The sequence below is a fragment of the Rhodnius prolixus genome, unplaced genomic scaffold, assembly GCF_049639745.1.
Source record: "Rhodnius prolixus isolate KJV_2025 unplaced genomic scaffold, Rpr scaffold_10, whole genome shotgun sequence".
NCBI lineage: Eukaryota > Metazoa > Arthropoda > Insecta > Hemiptera > Reduviidae > Rhodnius > Rhodnius prolixus.
The window spans coordinates 23,885,250-23,902,719 of record NW_027411615.1 but is presented as its reverse complement, the minus strand read 5'-3'; positions in this window follow the sequence as shown (position 1 = coordinate 23,902,719).

Genomic DNA, 17,470 nt, shown 5'->3' with positions numbered 1-17,470 from the left:
TTTCGGTTAAGCTATAAGGATGGCAGGAATATAGAGTACTGATCCATCCATTAGTTGTAGTATATGTAAATAGTTGTGTATAGTAGAGGGATGAATGTGTCAAGCGAATGTATTTACCTAGACGAAAACCAATGCCAAAAAAAAAAGCTTGGCAATATTAAAATGTTTACATAATATTGTGATCTTAGGTACGAGGGTCGTTTGAAAAGTCCGTGCAAAGTCAGAGAGATAGCACCACTGGCGCGTATCGAGGTTATGTTTAGTTAGTGGCATCTCTTGGAAGAACACACACCAAGTTTCAGCCAGATCGGTATATTTCTTTGTGTTTGGCATTCGTTTGAATCGAGGAAGTCGAGTGATTTTCAAAAAATGGACGAAAAAGAATTTCGTGTGTTGATTAAACACTACTTTATGAAAGGCAAAACGCCTGAGGAGACTAAAGAGAAGCTTGATAAACATTATGGTGACTCTGCACCTTCGATTAGAACAGTTTATAAGTGGTTTCAAAATTTTCGGAGTGGCCATATGGGCACAAGTGACGCTGAACGTTCTGGACGCCCTGTTGAGGTTACTACTCCAGAAATCATTGATAAAATCCATGATATGGTGATGGATGACAGAAGAGTAAAGGTGCGTGAGATTGCTAGTGCTGTGGGCATCTCGAATGAACGGGTACATAATATTTTGCATCAACATTTGGACATGACAAAGCTATCCGCAAAATGGGTGCCGCGATTGCTCACGCTTGACCAAAAACGAAATCGTGTGAAGTGTTGCAAGGACGGTTTGCAGCTGTTCCAGAAGAATCCGCAGGACTTTAAGCGTCGTTTCGTCACTGTGGATGAAACATGGATACATCACTACATTCCTGAGACCAAAGAACAATCTAAACAATGGGTTACCAAGGGGGAATCTGCGCCAAAAAAGGCGAAGACCGTTCCTTCGGCCGGAAAGATTATGGCGACTGTCTTTTGGGATTCGCAAGGAATAATCCTCATCGACTATCTGGAAAAGGGTAAAACTATTACAGGTGCATATTATTCATCGTTATTGGACCGTTTGAAAACCGAGCTGCAAGAAAAACGCCCACGATTGGCCCACAAAAAAGTCCTTTTCCATCACGACAACGCACCAGCTCACACCTCAGCAGTTGTGGTCGCAAAATTAATGGAAATAGGGTTCCAACTCGTTTCACATCCCCCCTATTCTCTAGACTTGGCTACCTCGGACTACTATTTGTTCCCCAATATGAAGAAATGGCTGGCGGGAAAAAGATTTTATTCAAACGAGGAGGTGATTGCAGAAACGAATGGCTATTTTTCAGACTTGGACAAATCCTATTATTCGGAAGGGATCAACAAACTAGAGCAGCGTTGGACGAAGTGTATAAGCCTAAAAGGAGACTATGTTGAAAAATAAAAAAGGTTTACCCCCAAAAATTAAGTAGTTTTTATTTTTGCACGGACTTTTCAAACCACCCTCGTATTCTTGATGAGAAATTTGTGACAATTTTGAAAATTGTTTGGACAACATTTGCAATTTATGTTGAGTGTGACATTAACAACTCTTTTTTGTTTTGTTTCACTAGATGATTTTGAATACGTGGGATAAGTAAATGATTGAATAACATCTTACAACGTTTTATCTTTTGTAGTTAAAATCGTTATTTTAACGACATTTTTGTCGCTACAAAAAGTCTGAATTATAATTTCAATGGTCCTCTTTCCTACTTTATTATACTTCTTTCATTTAGTCCATACTTTCATAATGTGGACAAAATAATAATGTTTAAATTAAAATTAAAATTATTAAAGTGCGACAAAGTAGATTTAATTAAAGTACGTAGATTTAATTTGTTGTAAAACTGATGCGAATCTATCTCCAAGAAACTATTTTAATGGCTTCTAGACAATAATAACAGAAAAACTAAATAGTATGGGGATATAGTGGGTAAATAGCTCATGAGTGCAAGAATGCAATAATGGATTGTGAATGATTTGGTATGCACTTAGTTTGTGATGTGCATCATATATTTTCTGTTTTTAACAATTTATTTGTTCAGCATCGTTATAGAAATAAACCATTGCGAAGCAATTATAACTAAATTTCTTTTGAGTAAATACTTTTTTTTGTAAGTATATTATTAAACAAGTAAACTTAAAAGAGAATTTAAATAATTTTAAAATTGTAATTAACCGCATTTGTAATTAAAAAAAAAAACAACTTTGTAATATATAACTTGTGTTGGAAGTTTTATAGTGCGTATCGCCTAGAAAGACTTTATGTAAGCCTTAAACTATCTGTAATGAGAATTCTCTCACCTTGTTTTTTTCATTGCCTTCACAACTTAGTGGCAAGACTATGGCAGAGATATTTCTAGCCTTTGAAAACTAGCGAACATACTGTCACTGAACTGCAATGGAGGTGGTGGGTAACTTGAAAAAGTAAAAAAAACAAACTCGTCAATTAAAAACAAAAAGTGGTCTTCACTCCATTGGTGACTGTATCATTAGAAGACAACTTTTACACACACACAGACATATTGATCATGTTTATCTACAATTCTTTTATATTTTATTCCATTTTCTTCACAAAGATTTATTTACCGCTTAATATTTCTTTTGCTGCAAACAGATAATGTATAAAATAATTTAATTTTCTTTAAAGAATAAGTTGAAACTTATAATTTTTTTTTTTTTATTAAAGAAATTAGCGATCTCTCCACCATCTTCCCAATCAGCCGAGGAATTCTAATCTATCCTCACTCCTCACTCTAACAACCCCGAATATTGTCGATCCAACTCAAAGTCAGGGCAGCATCTTTACGATAATGAAGCCTTTAATTAGGCATTAAAACTGTCCGGTAGTACAGTTGAATTATGGTTGATCGTCAAAAACTGCACGAAAAAGCGTAACGTTGAAAAACACCCAACTTTGACAATTTTTTTCTCTTTTTCTGTAAAAGATAAAATTCCCAAATTTTCTTTAAAATATAGGGCAAATCTTCCTATTATAACAGTAATTTTTTTCGTAATAACATAGATCTAATAGATTTCTAGAAAAAAGTTAACAAATACTAGAAAAAACGACATTTTCAAAAAATGTTCTAGTTCTTGTTCTTGTTACCTTTTTTGTAAACAACGTAGCGCCTAAATTCAATTAGAATATTTAACGCATATCGAGATTCTTTAGAGTTTAGTTTTATAATTTGAGTTGGGTAACACATAGAAGTTTGCCGATTTACTAAAATTTTGACTGATTGGAAAATAATATAAATTTGCTTGGGCAATGCGGTGCTTACCTTTGAACTTGAAGAACTGCAGTATTCAAATTGTGCATCTCAAGACATTAATCCACTAACAATTAAAAACATGAATATATCTAGCTTTTAGTGACGTAAAAATATTATATTTAGGATTCAAATTAGCGAGGAATCGGTCCAAATAAAAACAACAACTCGTCTTTTTGCCAACGTTTCGACAAATATATTGCCTTCTTCAGGGCGTGGCTATGCGGGTTGGTTGAGTTACAGATAACTATATTCCTGAAGAAGGCAATATATTTGTCGAAACGTTGGCAAAAAAGACGAGTTGTTTTTATTTGGACCAATTCCTCGCTAATTTGAATCCTTAATATAAAAATTAAAAACACTGTCACTTTTACAACGGACAATGAAATTCTTTTAAACTAATAATAATACCATGGTTATTACAAAAAAAAATGATTGCGCCGTTTAATGAACATTAATAAAATTAGAAAGTATATCCTACCCCAAATTGTGAAGCATTAGTTTCTGCTCACTGTAATAAACATAGTCAATGACTCTGGGCGATAAAAAATAATAATCTTCAAGAAGAGCATCTAAATCCAACAAAAAATGCAAAACTTTTAATCCGTACTTAAATTCATTAAAACGCTATTAGATCTAATGAGTCAAACCTATAGAAGAGGATGCACTTTCAATACTGCAGGGCAATAATAATTTAACCTAAAACTGTTAACCAAATGCATTGATTAGAACATTTGGAATTGCAGTAAGAGAAAGTTTAAAGTTAAGCGAGCGTTCACTCCATATTTTTGAAATTTAGCTTTTTACAAGGTGAACCAGTACGAATAAGATTGGGAACAAAAAGAATGCAAAAAGAACTGCAGTCAGAGGATAACAATGTGTTGACCTAGTGAAGGAGTAGACAGTTTATTACCGTTAAGGTCACACGATTAGCTAATCCGAGCATTAAGTAAACCATTGTTTGTCTTGCAGTGGAGGAGTCAGCCATCTCTTGTCAGCTTTACACTCTTGTTTTCTGTCTCTGCCATTTTGGAGGAGTGATGGCTATTGAATTAATTCGCTTTATAAAATGTTGTTCATAACAATTATATATTAGATATCATTTTAAGTCAAAAATTTAATAGAATAATATTTATTTTCTACTTTAATAAAATCTGTAGCGAACACATATGACCTCTCCTTGCTACCATTCTCAACGCTCTCATTGGGCCCTCCCTTTAAACTACAAAATTTTAAAACATTTTGATTTCATACTAACATTGAACTATTTTGCTTAACTTCGCAACGAATTGTCTCTTTTGAGGGAAGACTACCACGCCAAGGAAACTAAGATGACCCCTTGGAAAGTATGTTGTAGGAAAAGTAGAAAAGTATCCTGAAAACGAATACCAAGGTTCTCCTCCAGAAAAAGTAAGGATGCGAGGAAGGCCTAGGCTAAAATGGGAGGATAAAGTGAAGTTGGGAGTTTGACGATGGAGATCACGTGCAAAAGATAGGATAAAGCCTGGGTTCCTGAGGTTGCCCAGAACTTCATGGTCTGTTTTTGAAAAAAAAAGGAAGGATGTTAGATAGGAAAATTTGGAAACTTTATTGATTTCTAAATAGAGTTTTCAATAAGATTCATTTATTTTCTACTGAAATTCTAAGTTTTTGAAAATGATTGCATGATGCTCAATATTTCTCTAATAGCTGTCTATTTTCAGTTTGACTAAATCATGGTTCTTCAACCTAATTCAAGGATCATTTAATACCTCTATCAGTAGCGAACGTTGCCTGCCACCTTGAACTTTGTTTGAATCCTCAAAATAGACTTAGAAGAACGAAACTAAATAGACGCTTTGGACAACTTAAAAGACTGTCAGACGATAATCTAAAACCACCTCTATAGTCTAATAATAGTCTCATTTATACCACTATTTTAAAACCTATCTGGGCATATGAAACAGAGCTGTGGGGTTCAACCAAACGCACTAATTTCGAAACAATTCAATCTCTACAATCTACAATACTTCGATCCATATTAAACGATCCATTTTATACCCGTAATCAGACTGTACATACAGATTTCATTCCTTTATCACATAACATTCCTTTTATCACCCAAGTCGCCAAAATACGATACAGGAAACTTCACTTGATCCTGCAATCACGTGAAAATCCTCTAGCTCAAAATATTTCTTTATAACTCTTCCTGGCAACCCAACAAGACGCCTTAAGAGACAGTGGCCTCTTGATCTCCTCTCTAGTGAAGACAAACAAATAGTTAAGTGTTTTGGAGTGTTATCGCTGGGTAACTTCTCTCGTTTACTTCTAGTATCATTACCTTCATACTGTTATTGTTTTACCAATGCGCTGATTATAGCCCAAAATAAAGGAGCAACAAAAATAATTAAAGGGTATTTCTATCAAAATTACGGTTAGAAAACTGCGCAGAAATCTCAAAATGTTTTCAAGTTTTAGATTTACTTAAACGCAAAGAACATGTTAAGTTCTGGATAATAACTGAAAACTCTGAACACCAGTTTGCTGTTTTTTTTGTCTAAATGCTTATTGCCTACAGCATTCTGTATTAATATCAAATTTGAAGTTGCTATAATAATTATTATTAGATTATGCAGTCTTCACATCAGACCCACTTGTAATAAAAAACAAAAATCTTTTTCGTTCCTCAAATAAAACTTATTTCTGGTGCAAATTAAAATTCGAAAATCTACAGTGAATACGAGATAAAGTATGCGAATTAAAAAATATTTTTGTCAGTTTGGAATCGAAAATTCAAAAGAATTATTGACTCGATTAAATTGATTTTTGTTTTTGTATTGCATCAGATAAATTCTTCCCACCTCTAACAATGTTCTAATAATTTATGAATATTTATTCAAGATTTGTTTATAATTTTATAGTAACAGTTTTAGTAAATATGTCTGTCTAGTTGATATCTTTATAATAGTCTAATAAAGCGTTTAACGCCCACCAAGCCTAGCCCCCAAAAATAAATACCATTATAGTCGGCTGACATTAAGAATAAACTCATTTTGAATTGAAGTAGTTATATTATATTATATATTACGTCATAGTGGAGTATAGTTCACATTAAGTGGCGCCTTCGTCACTTATTCGCTAATCTTGGACATTAGTTTAGAGAAATATAGAAGTTTATAACTTTAATAGTAGTCAATCTAGTTCTCTCCTTTATTCTTGCCGAAATCTAACCTTTACTTTGTAAAAATCTATAATAAATAATTCAATATTTAACCAGAAACTGAATCATTGTTTGAATTTATGTTGGTATAATTATTAATTCAGGAAATTTTAGTGAAATTTGTTTTTAAAAGTTTGTTAAAGGATCTAGGGCAGGGTTCGGCAACCCGCGGCTCTTTTATCCAAATTGTGTGGCTCTTCAGCCTGTCCAAAATAAATTGTATATTTCAATTTTATTGAAACAAATGAAAAATTCATTTATTAAAGTAAAGATATTTTTTCAAAAAGAATTTTAAATGCGATTTGGTTTGAAATTGAATAGAATTATATTAAAATTCAGTACGTAATTATAAAAGGCTGCTGCCATTTTCATTCAAACACAGGTTTAGTTATTATTTATTCGTTTATTTACTTTGCAATATATGAAAATAAATGTATAGCTAAACCAGGGTAGTTTACTGGTAAAAGTTAATTATTTAAACACATTGCGAAGTTAGAGATGCTATCTAATGGAAAAAATTGTAGTAATTTCTGGTAAATCTTGCCTAACATGATCTGCATCAGTGGCTGTTGAGTCCTTAGTACTGTTATTGAACAATCCAAGGAATCCTTAATTCCTTAATTTTCGATCCTATAATAGAAATTTGTGCTTGGTAAAGTTCAATCACGACTGACACTGATTGCTATAGACAATGTACGTTCCATTCGCTCATTATATTAATTATTAATTCAAATAAATGTTTTGTAAGCATTTAATTTTAAAGTTAATTAATCGACGAGTACTGAGAGAAATTCAGTAAAAGATTGCCCCAAAATAAGGTTGTTTCTTTCTAAAACAATCTTAATGCTGCAGGTCACTGAATCATTTAAATTTTATTCCAACAAACAGACCAATTTTCCACCTCACACCGATTAAATATCAAATCCCTTTTCTTTAAAATCTTCAAAAGACATCTTAATGACAAAATTCACTTTGTGACTATCAGATTTCAGTTGAAAATTGCCATAATGATTTCAAATACAATATCACTTGTTTGTTTAATGGATTCTGAGATTACTTAACTAAAAGAGTTAAGAAGGAATGCATCAGTGTACAGAATTCTTTTGACGATGGTGCACAGGAGATTTAAAAATGTCGAATATTTCAGCGTCAAAAACCAAGGTGAACGTCTTTAAAAAGTATCAAAATCCAAATAATACAAAATTAAGGTGAAAAATAAAAGCTCGAGACGAGATGGTTATCAGTAAATTTCAAAGTAGGTAATTTATTACTTGGAATAACATAAATAAACCACTGACCACCAACAGATATTCACTCTCCTCGGTTCTTTTTTGTAGAATTACGATTCAGAGTGGTTTTTATTTTTTGCAATTATGTTTAAATTTATTTATTGTTTTTAACCATTTAAAAAGCAGCTTTTTTTAAAAGCAACATTTGGTGGGAATGAAAGTAATAGTAACTGTACGAACGATCTACGAATATGCAGATAATTTCATTTTTCCAAAATTTTCTCGCAGCTTCTATTATCTTTTTATCTGTATTTTACTATGCTTTGATCACAGATGTTTAGATTTAATAACACTAATCTGGATAAACAGTGGGACGAAATCGTTTTTGAAAACCAAATACAAAAAAGAATTGCAGACTTCATTAATATGTCGCGACAAACCCCCACATACGGCAATTCAAGTTATGACAAGAGTGAAGGACAATTTTAGCTTTAAATCTACAGAGATTTGTTTGGGAAGGTGGCTATAAAAAAAAAAAAAAATCAAGAAATTGCTGTTAATAAGAACTTTGAAAATTAGATGATAGCAGCAGGCGATCCTCTCAGGGACTTTTTCATTTTTTTTAATTACATTCACTATTTTTTCAATTACTGTGGAAAAATAAGATAATACAAAAGTAAAGGTTTAAAAGAACATGAGATTTGTGTTGAAGAGTAATCTATCTTTGCTGAACTGCTTGGATATTTGGATTGTAAAGGGTATCAATAGATCTACTCTAGATCTACTTGAAACTTTAAAGATGTCAGAACCATAATTATCCTTTACAAAGTAATGGTGCGATCTATTCTTGAGTACTGCTCTGCTTTATGGTCTCCTTATCAGAAAACTTACGTCAACAAACTTGAGTCACTTCTAAGAAGATTCCTAAGATTGCTCTGGTATCGAGAGACAAAAGCCACGACTGAGGTACCGTACGATGACGTAATGGAATTTACTGGTTTGAGTACTTTACAGTTTCGTAGACAAGCCACAGACTTAAATTTTATTTTCAAAATTCTAAATAATAATATAAACTGCCCTGAACTTTTATCATTGTTAAATTTTCACGTGCCAACAAATGGTACTAGACAAAAACAAGTGTTTTCTAAAGTGTGCCATGGAACTAATTATCGTAAGTTCAGTTTTTTTCCAAGAGTTGCGGATCAAGTTAATCATCTACCCGCTGATTTTGATATATTCAACACCAACATGATCGAGTTGAAACATTTGTTAAATAGCTGATTTTGCGGTGATTGGTACTAGGGTAAACTTACCGGTTATTTGTGATATTAAGATTTATTAATTGAGTAAAGTTTCTATTTTTAAAGTATATTAAAACTATCCGGTAGGACAGTTGTATAAGGGTTGATCGTCAAAAACTGCACGAAAAAGCGTAACGTTGAAAAACACCCAACTTTGACAATTTTTTTCTCTTTTTCTATAAAAGATAAAATTCCCAAATTTTCTTTAAAATAAAGGGCAAACCCTCCTTTATCACTGTATTTGTTTTGTAACGATTTTATAGTACATATTTTGAAGTATTTTTCATCTATTAAGTAAATTATGTGTATATATTATTTCTATTTTATCTTTATTTCTATTCTACGATACATATATGTATAAATGTATGATATATGTATATTCTATAATTATTATATATTGAGTTATTATTAAATGTTATTTTAAATTATATTTCTTTGTAACTGGGTGATTGCCCGTCTTGTAAATAAATAAAACAATCCTATTGGTTGGTTTTAAGCTCTAGGATACCCGTAGGTACATCAAAAATACTGTAAAAGTGACCCAGGAAAAAAATGACTGATTCATTTCCCTTTATAGCTGGATAAAGAATATTTTTGCGAAAAACATTTTCTTGGGAAGAAATCTATTTCTTCCTGTTTTGGCCTCATCAACAAATATATTTTGCTAATCTGCTAGATTTTGGGCAGCTTACCTTCAATTTTTCACCTTTAACATTTGCCAATGCTCGAACTTAGTCAGTTATTGCCCTTGAGGAGTCATATTGTCTCCAAAATTTATTATTATATATTTTTTTTTTTTACATTGATTTCAATTTTAATAAGAAAATTTGCATTAAAGGATGAGAACAAATAGAAATTAAGAACGATAGTTTGTCCACAAATCGGCTTTAACATTTCACGCAGAAGGAATTAACTTCAACTTAGGATCGCAGTAATTTTAGTATTTTCTAGAACCCTGATTGACTGCCTTCTGATCAGGCACTTTTTCATTTTTTTAATTACATTCACTATTTTTTCAATTACTGTGCACTGTTACACGGATCGGAAATTACTCGATTCGCTGCAATGAAACACAATGACTACCTTCAAGTTTTACGATTAGCACACAAATTTCAATTCACTGAATCATTATGTAAAGATGAGTGTAGCAACCCAGTTTATTGAGCTTCCCTTTGTACGATACCGCTGTAACATTTGGCTCAAAAAAGAATAAACATGAATGAATCTTGCTTTCGACTTTCATAATCTATGGAAATATAAATTTTATTGGCACTCAAAAATATCAAGAGGTAAATCTCAGAATTCTTCGCAAGGAATGCAGCAGAAAGTTTCGAAGTAGAAGTAAATTTCCCTGTATGGGCAGACCAATTTGGTAATCTGGAGTCAAGTTAATTACAGAAATCTACTTCAGGAGTCGAAATGACTCCGATATATTTACGTATAATGCCAATCTGGAGTCAAAATGACTCTTGTGATTCAAGTAAACTAAACTGCAAAAAGAAACTAAGAATTCTCCATGGTCTTCAGCTCGTGACTATCAAATGGTGAAAGAGTGGGGATAGCATATCTAAGAGCATTTCGGGATAGCTATGAGATGTGGGGAAACAGAGACCATTCCTTTTGTTTTTGGAGTCAAATTGACTCCGGATTGGCAATGCAGTATTAATATCTTTAAATCGACAGCTTTCGAATTTCCGCCTATATAACCTAGCCGTTTGACGATTCCGTTAACCTATGCTTTGACTTATCCATAGTGCAAATGATCCAAACTCAAGACTTCTTCCGTAGGATTTATGTTGTGCTCGTATAATGAGATATAACGGACGATAAACACACAAATATTATAATCCCGTAAGTGCGAAATATATGAAAACTGATTGACATGGAAAATAATGTTTTATTAAATCCACTATAAAGTTTTTGAGAATTCCGACGAACTGAAGACAGCTAAAAAGCAAAAGTCAGTAAACCTAACCTAACCTTCATACTACACATAACTTGTTTAATAAATAAAGAATTTCGTACTTCTCCATACAAGTTTCCAAAATAAACAAAGCTAGTTTTTAACTCAAACAATTATGGGCAATATAAAACAATGTTCGAGTAAACCTAATGTAAAAGGTGACTGTATTTGTCAATATAGAAGGTGAAGCAATATAAAATATACGTATGTAGGTAAGAGATAGGAATTATGCCGTGATATATCCATATGACATTTATACTGCAATATACTTAAATGGTAGACCGATATCAGTATTCCTTACCGGTACAGATAAGATATTGTATCTTCCACCCCCGTCTTGGCGTCCCATATTGGAAAAAAAAAATTACTGCAACTGATATCTGCACTTTCTATCTGCAACGCAATCCAACAATACGAGAGGTATATCGTTACAATGTGCAATAATTTTGATTTACATAATTACTTGTTCCCATTGCCACATATTAATTGTACGTATTTCCTTTTTAATTGCAGTTTTGGATTATATTTGTTAAAAAAATACAGCAACCAGGTGTACTACTGATATGGTGAAAAATAATAATATTAGTTCTGTAATGAGATTAGTTCCTTATAGGCAAGTATTTTATATCCAATTAATCGTTAATGATAATCGTTAATAACTTCAGAAGGGGAGAGATTAGTTTAGCGGTTTTTGTACTGGATTATCTTGCGCAGTTCCCGGGTTCGAATCCAGCTCCTGGCTGTTTAGATTTAACTACTGGCTTACGGCTCACTGTTCGATGATTGGCAGTGTTTTCTGTTGTGAAGATAGAACTCTGCCGGATGTACCAGCCAGCAGTGCCCTGATAAAAAGGCAATCATCTAAAATGATGGTGCGCCTTCTATTAAACAATTTAAAAAATGGCAACAAGTTCATTATATTTAACCAGTTAAGCGTGGAATTTAGTTTTAAAAAAATCCCACAGTGTGCGGAATTAAAATCATGCAATGACGTATATACTCGTCGAACGCAGGGCAAAACAACTAAAAGTTTACAAAGTGGTAATAGTCACTGCAAGCGACTTTTTCTGCATTCACTGGAGCTTGAGATTTCAAAGCATTCTGTGCTCGTTCAAAATCTTGCACCGCTTCACTACGCATTGCTCTAGTTAACTAGGGATGCCAGAGCTTTTTTACAAGGAAGAAAAGAGCTTTGAATTCTGTGCAAAATGAAATTATGCTCATTCTGAGGACTGAACCTCTGTCTAAGGTAAAAACGGCATTGCACAAGGGTTGAGAGCTTCTATTTGTGTGGTAATTCCCAATCTCTAATGCGGAGACCAAACATGGACCAACCACTTATCACTTGGCTGACTCCCACCATCTCCCTCCGCATAAAATACTTGGCAGTTCTATTGGTAAGATAAAGGAAACATCCCACCAAATAATATTCTTATTGTATTTTATTAAAATTTCGAGTTTTTAAGTTAATGGCAATTTCACATTTTTAACGACGAGTATACTCGTACACGTCAAACGCACTGAAATAGAGATTTGGTTCGAAATTTAAATTAGAATTAAATCTGGAGTATATTTCTGCGACTAATAAAAGTTTTTTTATGGAAACAGTATAGTACCGAAATGGGGAATGACTTCAAAGTAGCAAACGTTTGGGTTTGCTAATACCCATAAGGTACAGTAATGGAAAAGAGAAATGGGGAAGGAGATGGCTAAGAGAGAGAGAAAAAATAAGTAGATGCCCAAAATGGTGATAAGATACTGAAATTGAAGAATTAGAAATTAATGAAATTAAAGATTGTATGTAAAAGAAGCAGACTAAGGTGATCCCAAAACCCAAATGCAAAGAAATTAAATGTTAAATATGACTTAGGCTTTAGGATGAAGGCTGCATGAACGATCTGGTCAGCTGAGTACCAGCAGGAACTGTAAACTTAGGCCCACGAGGGAATGTTTGAAAAAATATCATAACTACGGCAGTGAGAGATGGATTAGGTTAGTGGTTTTCTACACGGAGATCACGGGTTTAAATCCAGCTGCAGCTCATAGAGTTTCTCATTCCAGGAGTTTGTTCAGCTCTCTGTCAGAAACAAGGAAACGCTGACCAGATGCTGATGCTCCTTAAAAAATTAAAATTAATCTACGAATTCGACGTGGGTCGAAGATCGACTATTTCGATCAAACTGTTTCTTTGAAAGAATTTTATTCCATATTTTTGTCGAACAAAGTTCTTGTTCATTATTTTTGGTGACTGATTCATTAATCCCTTATTCGCAATAAAATACTTTTACCTTGTAATAAGGTTGCTGTATCTTCTGTTCTGTCTGCTTATGAACTGAGTATAATCGGTTAAATAAGCCCTGCAGATGATCTACGAGGGTCGTTTGAAAAGTCCGTGCAAAGTCAGAGAGATAGCACTACTGGCGCGTATCGAGGTTATGTTTAGTTAGTAGCATCTCTTGGAAGAACACACACCAAGTTTCAGCCAGATCGGTCTATTTCTTTGTGTTTGGCATTCGTTTGAATCGAGGAAGTCGAGTGATTTTCAAAAAATGGACGAAAAAGAATTTCGTGTGTTGATTAAACACTACTTCATGAAAGGCAAAACGCCTGAGGAGACTAAAGAGAAGCTTGATAAACATTATGGTGACTCTGCACCTTCGATTAGAACAGTTTATAAGTGGTTTCAAAATTTTCGGAGTGGCCATATGGGCACAAGTGACGCTGAACGTTCTGGACGCCCGGTTGAGGTTACTACTCCAGAAATCATTGATAAAATCCATGATATGGTGATGGATGACAGAAGAGTGAAGGTGCGTGAGATTGCTAGTGCTGTGGGCATCTCGAATGAACGGATACATAATATTTTACATCAACATTTGGACATGACAAAGCTATCCGCAAGATGGGTGCCGCGATTGCTCACGCTTGACCAAAAACGAAATCGTGTGAAGTGTTGCAAGGACGGTTTGCAGCTGTTCCAGAAGAATCCGCAGGACTTTAAGCGTCGTTTCGTCACTGTGGATGAAACATGGATACATCACTACACTCCTGAGACCAAAGAACAATCTAAACAATGGGTTACCAAGGGGGAATCTGCGCCAAAAAAGGCGAAGACCGTTCCTTCGGCCGGAAAGATTATGGCGACTGACTTTTGGGATTCGCAAGGAATAATCCTCATCGACTATCTGGAAAAGGGTAAAACTATTACAGGTGCATATTATTCATCGTTATTGGACCGTTTGAAAACCGAGCTGCAAGAAAAACGCCCACGATTGGCCCACAAAAAAGTCCTTTTCCATCACTACAACGCACCAGCTCACACCTCAGCAGTTGTGGTCGCAAAATTAATGGAAATAGGGTTCCAACTCGTTTCACATCCCCCCTATTCTCCAGACTTGGCTCCCTCGGACTACTATTTGTTCCCCAATATGAAGAAATGGCTGGCGGGAAAAAGATTTTATTCATACGAGGAGGTGATTGCAGAAACGAATGGCTATTTTTCAGACTTGGACAAATCCTATTATTCGGAAGGGATCAACAAACTAGAGCAGCGTTGGACGAAGTGTATAAGCCTAAAAGGAGACTATGTTGAAAAATAAAAAAGGTTTACCCCAAAAAATTAAGTAGTTTTTATTTTTGCACGGACTTTTCAAACGACCCTCGTATAATCTATGGGTTCTATACTTTTATAGTACGTACAACGGATTTCACTTTATCATTGTGAGTTCTTGGCTCTTCATTCGTACTGTTATTTGATCAATTATATGAATTACTCTTACTGTTACTTGCACTGCTCAACTGAAGAATGTTTCCTTCTTCAAAATACCTAAGTGAGATTTTTCATGAAGACAAGATTTTGTTTCCAAATGTTTCTAATAAAACACTCAGTACAAACTAAAACGAAAAATACTATCTTACTTAGGCAAAAAATATATTTAGCCATTAATTTTCATTAAAATTTTACATAAGGCTCCATTAAATATTATTACAAGAAATAACAATAATCTTATCATAATAATAAGGATATCGGTGAAATCTACAAAATTTATTTTACACTAGAAAAAATTTAAAATAATAGAAGAAATATGGCAGATAATATTTTCGTGTTAAAATATTATAAATAATCTTTAAAAAGAGAATAACATCTTATTTTCTGCTTATGTGCACATTATTAAAAGAAAAGAAACTAATAACAATAATCATGCGAATGAGATAAATAAGTTACAACTGCGGTGCCACATAGAGTGAGATGATGTTTATGCAGCAGCCTATGTCGTAGTTAGTGGCAGCTATCGGACAAAAATCTTAACTTGGCACATTTTTGTACCGAGTAAGAATTCTCCCTTAATTATTTGAATTGCATTCTTTATTTAAATAAATAAGAAAAAAACAAACTTTTTTTAATATTATAAGTTAAAAGAACTCTTCTGATGAAGTCGATATTATTTTTGGATGACATTTAGTTCTATTTTAATTATTTCTTTGCGATATTAATAATTTTAATGAATTTAGTTTTATACTTATTAACCCAAGACATTAGATAACAGATATCTAAAGTGGGTGATGAAACGATGCAGGAGACAGATTTGACTCCAGATTCAATCTGGATGTATTATACAGAATAATTAAATATATTTTTAACAAAATCATTAAATGACATAATTCTCCTTTGTAGCCTCATACTGATGTACTGGGTGGCAGTTAGAATCTATTACTCATTTCTTTGTTCTAATAAAACATCCACATGCTTTATGAGCTAATTTGATTAATTCAAATAATTTAACAGCTTATTTAACCAGTTAAGCGTGTTTGACGTGTATTCACGACAAACCAAATCTCTGTACGGTGCGTTCGACGTTTATACTCGTTGTGAAAAATATAAAATTGCCATTAACTATAAAATCTCGAAATTTTAATAAAATACAGTAAGAATATTATTTGGTGGGATGTTTCCTTTATCTTACCAATAGAACTGCCAAGTATTTTATACGGAGCGGGGTGTTGGAAGTCAGCCCAATGATAAGTGGTTGGTACAATGTTTGGTCTCCGCATTAGAGATTGGGGAATTACGCACACAAATAGAAGCTCTCAACCCTTGTGCAAGGCCGTTTTTACCTTAGATAGTGGTTCAGACCTCAGTACGAGCATAATTTCATTTTACACAGAATTCAAAGCTCTTTCCTCCCTACTTGTAAAAGCTCTTGCGTCCCTAGTTAACTAGAGCAATGCATACGTGAAGCGGTGCAAGATTTTGAATGAGCACAGAATGCTCTGGTAATCTCAAGCCCCAGAGAGATTGTAGAAAAAGGGCTTGTGTGACTATTATGACGTTGTAAGCTTTTAGTTGTTTTGCCTTGCGTTTGACGTGTATACCACGTCATTGTCTGATTTTAATCCCGCACACTGTGTTTTTTTTTTTTTTTTTAAACTAAATTCCACGCTTAACTGGTTAATAGATATTTACTAATAAAAGAAATAGATCTACAGCTTCAAATTGATGCTATTTCTAACAAAACAAAAAAATCTCTGATCTCAAATGTACAGAGATGTTCAGAGGTTTTTAAAGCTTTTGTGGAAGAGTCTCGGTGACCATCAATGCCTAACTGATCTAGAGATAGAAGATGTTCATCTTTTGCAAATGGTGTGATGTTTTTACTAGCGGGAATCCTAAGATTTAAAGTGCTTTTGGTGTAAATTAATTTTTGCCATCTAATAAGAGGGTAACTCCGATGCAACCCGCCTATGGGCTTTTAACCCTTCAGCCGTCACGTTGGGTCATATTGACCCGACTCATACTTTCAAGCCTTCTATTTTAATATCTACAAGGGCTGGGCTCGCGAAATTTTTATTTATCTCTTTTTGACGTATTTTTATTGAGATGGCATAGGATTTTTTCCCGCCGCCTGCTATAAGGGCTCGAATTAGCAATTTTGACCCGAGGTGACGGCTTGTGTCATTCATTTCTTAGTGTTTTGACCCGAGGTGATTCCTGAGTAACGTTTTTCTCCTCCAATAAATCTGTTTCCGAAGAAAGTAATTCTTTAATTTCATTCAATAAAAGGAATTTTTGTTATTGTTATTGCTATTTATAATATTGTACGAGTATCAAAGTTGCCTTGCGGCCGAGGGGGGTGTAGATATTGTCCGTGGAGATTGTTCTGGGAGTTGAGTGACCGAAGTCTATGGCGGTCCACCACTTTATAAACAAAAGACCAGATTTACCTGAGCCGGAGAAGAAAGGTTCGAGTATCAAAGTGGCCTTGCTGCCGAGGGGGATGCAGCTATTGTCCGTGGAGATTGTTCTGGGAGTTTAGTGACCGAAGTCTATCACGGTCCACCACTGTGTAAAAGCTAAGGGTGCGACCCCAGTGGGAGTGGGAGTAGGATTTAATGCGTATATCACATATAAAAATAATGCTCAACGTAAAAATATAAATTTCAAAATGGACCGACGCACCTTCCTCAAAAGTTTGGGGCATCAATTAT